Source organism: Zea mays, chromosome 7 (assembly GCF_902167145.1).
Source record: "Zea mays cultivar B73 chromosome 7, Zm-B73-REFERENCE-NAM-5.0, whole genome shotgun sequence".
Lineage (NCBI taxonomy): Eukaryota > Viridiplantae > Streptophyta > Magnoliopsida > Poales > Poaceae > Zea > Zea mays.
The window spans coordinates 165,804,487-165,810,646 of NC_050102.1; positions in this window are offsets into that span (position 1 = coordinate 165,804,487).

Genomic DNA, 6,160 nt, shown 5'->3' on the forward strand with positions numbered 1-6,160 from the left:
CCGCACCAGCGAGCGCCGGCTGCCCCAAAGCGCACCGGCAGGTCCTCATTCCTATCCTCGCCACGAAAGCGAGGACAGAGGACGGAATGTTGCACCCTGGCTGGGCAGCAACAGTTCGCCTTCCCCGGCATGGCTGGAGGGCGCCTCCTCCGCAGAGCTGGAGGATGGTTTCCACCCCCATAAGCTAGAAGAAGAGGTGGCCAGCCGACCCGTGCGGGAGGTAGAGCTCCGGCTCGCCTCGCTCTCTGCCCCAGCAAGGATGATGAAGATCCTTGAAGCTGAGGGCGGGGCAGAGGCCGCAGCCCAACTCGCTTCTCCCCACCATCGAACTGGTGGTCACCGTCTTGGGTGACCACCGGCGAGGGGATGCAGCCGGGCTGCCTGATGAAAATCTTTGAAGCCGAGCGATGACTGAAAGGTACCAACTTCCGCGAAGTTGCGTTCCTCCAACGACGACAAGACGGAAGAACCGTGAGCGCTCCCCATCCTGGGGGCTCGGAAGGTGGAAGGGCGCGATGCATGAAGGGAGTGTGAAGCCATGGTTGCCATCCAAGGGGGTCACCCTCCTTTTAAAGGCGACGCTCCCCACTTGCGTCCTCAGCTGTCGCGGACTGAGTCTTCACCAACACGCTCCAAGGTCTTCCTCCTACGACACAGGGGCTGGGTCCCATGCGTCATGCAAGCTGGCCCAGGACAGAAGAGGCCAAACCGCCGCGCGTGGTGCGCGTAACTGCCCAGTGGTTACAAGCGCTCCTCCACTTTCGCCCAGACCGGCGGGTGAAAGGGCGGACCGCCATGCAGGTGGCATGCAACCGCACCAAGGGGGCGCACCCTTTCGACTCCGACGCGCCCAGCATGGGGGCCCAGGCCCACATGTCATGTAACCGGTGCGTCGGTTACTACGTGCGAGAGACTGCACCGCCACTTGCGCTAGTATCGCGCCTTCTCGACTGTGGAACCGGTGCCGCGACTCGAGGCAACCCTGCGCATGGCCCAACAGTGCCAACCGAGCATGTCACACCCGGTTTTAGAAGGCAAACCGAATGCGAACCATGTACGTGCCAGGATCAGTTATTCACGTACACAGCAGTTACATAACATGGACATCATCACACGGTGCTCAAAATAGTATTAAAAGGGAAATAATAGTTGATTACATCATACGTCTGAGACGTCCACATAGTCCTTACAATAAATCAAAGTGCGGAAAAGAAACGTAGATAAACGCGGCCTTCACAGGCAGCCGACTGGGGGTTGCCGCTAACCCACGCCTAGAACTCGCCACTTATGTCACACCCGGTTTTAGAAGGCAAACCGAATGCGAACCATGTACGTGCCAGGATCAGTTATTCACGTACACAGAAGTTACATAACATGGACATCATCACACGATGCTCAAAATAGTATTAAAAGGGAAATAATAGTTGATTACATCATACGTCTGAGACGTCCACATAGTCCTTACAATAAATCAAAGTGCGGAAAAGAAACGTAGATAAACGCGGCCTTCACAGGCAGTCGACTGGGGGTTGCCGCTAACCCACGCCTAGAACTCGTCGTAGTCTTGGAACTCCTGAAAGTCTCCTTCCACGGCTTCATCTTCGCCTGAGCAGTGGTTGCAATGCTGACACCCTGGGGATGGGGGGTTTGGTGTGTAGAGCAAGGGTGAGTACACATCAACATACTCAGCAAGTATCCTGTTTGGCTGTAGTGGACTAGCTTTATGTGGGGATAAGTCAAGCAGTTGCTTTTAGTTGGTCAGATCATTATTCACTAATAGAAAGCCAGGTTTTAGCATTGACCCAAGTTATTAGCCCAATGTACCCTTTCCAAACGGAAAGAATACCACTTACCAGCACCATAGTCATAACCAGAACCATCGATCTCATAGCCACCTGCACCATAATGTCTCTGATCAAGTACCACTAATCACTGGAGCTCCCTTGGCCGCTCATAACCGCGAGCACGACTGATATATCAGTTTTCAAACACTCTGCAGAGGTTGTGCACTTTACCCACAAGCCGTGATTCCCTCTTGCCTCGGGCCGATCAAACCCTTAAACACTACCAAGGTGAATAGGCAGGGTCTCACTACGTAGCCTTTACAAAGATTCCCCGGGGCTGTAGCCGCCCGTTAGGTTTCCTAAATGTACCGCACTCCTCCCCAAAGGACGAATCAACCTTGGTAGAGCGAGCCGCATACACTAAGCCCCATTGACGGCACGACGGCGAAGCGAACTACACCCCGGATCCTCTAATTATTCAGCTAAGGGCACCCCATTCCACCCTCATGGTTGCACTGTTTTCCCGGGCGGTCATCCATAGAACAGGTCCTTACGGAGAGGCACTCGAGAAACCGCTCGAGCCCCCTTAAAGGCCACAAGTACAACATCATAATAAGAGAAGAGAAAACAGTGTATCATGGATAATCTCATCATGTTCATTGATTAGAGTTGAGCAATAGCATAAAGCTAAACAATAATAATCCAACCCAGATAGGTAAACAAGGATATGGATAACAAAAGCTAGTCAATCCTTAGGTATAAATGTGTAATGCGGGAGGTGAATTAAAGAATGAATAGGACAGAGATAGGTCAAAGGACACTTGCCTCCATCAACCGACTGCTGCTCAGGGGCTTCTCCTGCGAGTTCTTCGGGTTCTCCGACCGGATCGTTCTCTATGGGGGCGTTTGGTTCGCTTCCCAGGCGAGCCTGGCTCGCACTAGCTCAGCCAGGCTACAACTGGCCTGGCTGAGTGTATACGGTAGAGTGTGTTTGGTTGTCTGTATGCGTTTAGTCTGGTTCACGAGAGATGCTGTTTGGTTGGTTGCATGAATACTTGTTGCTTGAGTTAAAAAATTATTAAATAAATAAAAAATGTATTAATAGACACTAATTATATGTTAATAGACACTAATTATATGTTAATCTTAATTATGTATTTTTTTGTTTGAAATATATATAGCATGACTGGTCTTGTTTTGTTCGCAAAAATGTGTAGAACACAGATCTGAAAACGGTTCGGTAATTAAATCTTTTAATTGAAAGATATAATCGGAAAACAAACAAAAAAGTGTCTTGATTTGCGTGCACGAATTAACAGCCGCTTAAGCGCCTGCGCGCTCAGCCCTGCACGCGCGCGAACGCCCGCGCGAGGCGTTTCATGCGAGCCAGGCCCGAACTGCTTTAAGTCTCGTGCTGGCCTGTCTCGATGTATACGGTCAAGCAAACGAACGCTGTTTTTTGCACGCACAGATGCAGCTGCATCTCCTGAGAAGAGAACCAAACGCGCCCTATGCGAGCGCAAACACACATACATCCACATATTTAATACAAAAAACAGTACACCATACAATAGAATGCAGTAAGTAAACAAACGTTCCACGCGGGCTCACAGTTACAGTTAAGAGAGAAAGAGAACAAGACAGTCGAGAAACGGTCACGTTACATGATTATAAATTAACCACTCGCTTAATAGAAGGAAATTAATGTAGACACTATGTTTAACGTAAAGTAAAGTCATGTTTCATGTCTAATCATTATAAGCAGATGAAGATAAATAAAAAGGATTGTCGCGCGGCGAGACGCGCGACATAGCACTCTAAAACGAATTAAGAAGTTAACGACTCGTCGCGCGACCGAGCACGCAACGAGACACTTCGCACTAATTATAAAGAGACGTTAAGCGTCGCGCGACGAAACGCACGACGGCATACGTCAACTAGACTGAGTCTAAAGTGGAACGTCGCGTGAATACACGCGCGACTTTGCACCTTAAACAACCTGAAATTAAAAAAGGATCGTCGTGCGACGAAGCGCACGACGCAACACATAAATAGCATCTGAAATTAGACAAATCCGTCGCGCGACGAAGCGCGCGACGCAGCACGCTAACTAACGGAGTTTGACATTGACTACCAACCAAAAAATAATCACCGCGAACGTGGGTCGAGCACGCGGGAACGCGCTAGCGGTAAACGGGGAAGCGCGAGGCCACGCTAAGGCCACGCGAACCACGCCAAGGGCCAGAACGACGCGCGCAGGGGGCAGGGGCCGCGCCGGGGCCGAGCCGCCGGGGGGCCGCGCCGGGCGAGCAGGGGGGCGGGGGCCGCGCGCCGCCGCGGCAGGGGGCGGGCGGGGGGCGCCGCCGCGGGCAGGGGGGAGGGCGGGGGGCCGCCGCGCGCCGGCGAGCAGGGGACGGGGCGGGGTCGCCGCGCGCGAGCAGGGGCGGGCGGGGCCGCGCGCCGGCGAGCAGGGGGAGGGGGCGGGGGCGGGGTCGCCGCCGCGGGCAGGGGGGCGGGCGGGATCGCCGCCGCGCGCGAGCAGGGGGGCGGGCGGGGCCGCGCCGCCGTGGGCCGGGGAGGGGGCGGGGGGCGCCGCCGGCGAGCAGGGGAGTGGGGGCGGGGGTCGCCGCTGCGGGCAGGGGGGCGGGCGGGGTCGCACGCGAGCAGGGGAAAGGGAGGGCGCGCGCGGGGGAGGAAGAAGAGGAGGGAGAGGGAGAGAGAGAGAGGAGAAGGGGAGGGGAGCTCACCTCGGGGTCCAAATTCCGGTGATCGCCGTCTCCAATTCCTAGGGCACCACAGGGAGAGAGAGGTGGAGGAGGGAGAGGGAGGTTGTTGCGCGGGAGATCCAAATGAGAGAGAGAGAGGAGGGGCGCATGGGGGGTGTGGGTGCCAGGGGCGCGTAGGGCCGGGCCGGGCTGGGCTGGGTTGGGCCGAGCCACTTCGCGGATCGAAAACCCACGACGTGCACGACCACTAAACGGAATTAAATCGCGAATCGAAATCCGGAACGGAACGAGACGAACACTCAACATCAGACAAAGAAATGTGCTTCGGCATGATGCAACACCCATGACACTTAGGTTTTGGTTTATACATGACACGGACACCTGTCGCTATACTGGTTTGAAATTGGGAAGAAGGAGCGAAACAGGGAAGAGAAAAGAGAGTAACGCCCGAATTTGGTGAGAGAAAAGAAGAAAAAATTCTACCCCCAAATTCAGGGCGTTACAAACCTATCCCCCTTAAAAGAATCTCGCCCTCGAGATTCAGGGTTGGTTAGCAAAGAGCTCAGGGTATTTAGCCATCAGATCATCTTCACGCTCCCAGGTTGCCTCTTCTTTGGAGTGGTGATTCCATTTGACTTTGCACATTCTGATGGTCTTCCTTCGAGTGACTCTGTCTGCAACCTCAAGGATTTGCACTGGCTTCTCAACGTAGGTCAAGTCCTCCTGGACTTCAAGACCTTCCACTGGCAACTGCTCTTCTGGCACACGCAAGCACTTCTTCAACTGAGACACATGAAAGACATCATGCACAGTAGACAAATTCTTTAGCAGACTGAGCTGATAGGCCACTTCTCCACGCCTTGAGAGAATTTGGTACGGACCAATGTAGCGGGGTGCCAGCTTGCCTTTGACTCCGAACCTTCTGACTTCTCTGATCGGTGACACTTTCAGATAGACAAAGTCTCCGACTTCAAAACTCAGCTCTCTTCTTCTTGTGTCTGCATAGCTTCGCTGCCTTGATTGCGCTATCTTCAGATTCTCTAGAACCATCCTGATGTTCTCTTCAGCTTCAAGCAAAATGTCTGGCCCAAACACCTGCTTTTCTCCAGGCTGATCCCATTGCAACGGAGTTCTACAACTCCTTCCATAGAGCGCCTGAAATGGTGACATCTTCAAGCTAGCCTGATAACTGTTGTTATAGGAAAACTCTGCATAAGGCAATCTCTTGTCCCATCCGGACTGATCTTGCAACGCACAGGCTCTCAACATGTCTTCAAGAATTTGATTGGTTCTTTCGGTCTGGCCATCTGTCTGCGGATGATAAGCTGAACTGAAATTCAGATGCGTGCCCAAGGCTTCATGCAACTACTGCCAGAAATGAGAGGTGAACTGCGTTCCTCTGTGTGACGGAACCTCCCAAGTAATTAGGCCCACCTACAGTTGTCCTTGTCCAACGGACCTCAGACAACCCCATAGGTGCCCCTGAACTACTTGACAAGCTCAGTATCTTTCCTTACCTTTCCAGGAACGTTTCACCCGTCTTGCAGACATTACAGAACATCGGAGATAAAGAAATGCGGAAGCGATTACATAACTTACATTTATTCAAAAGTAAGATCATGTTGTTTATTACAGACCAGGAATATATAA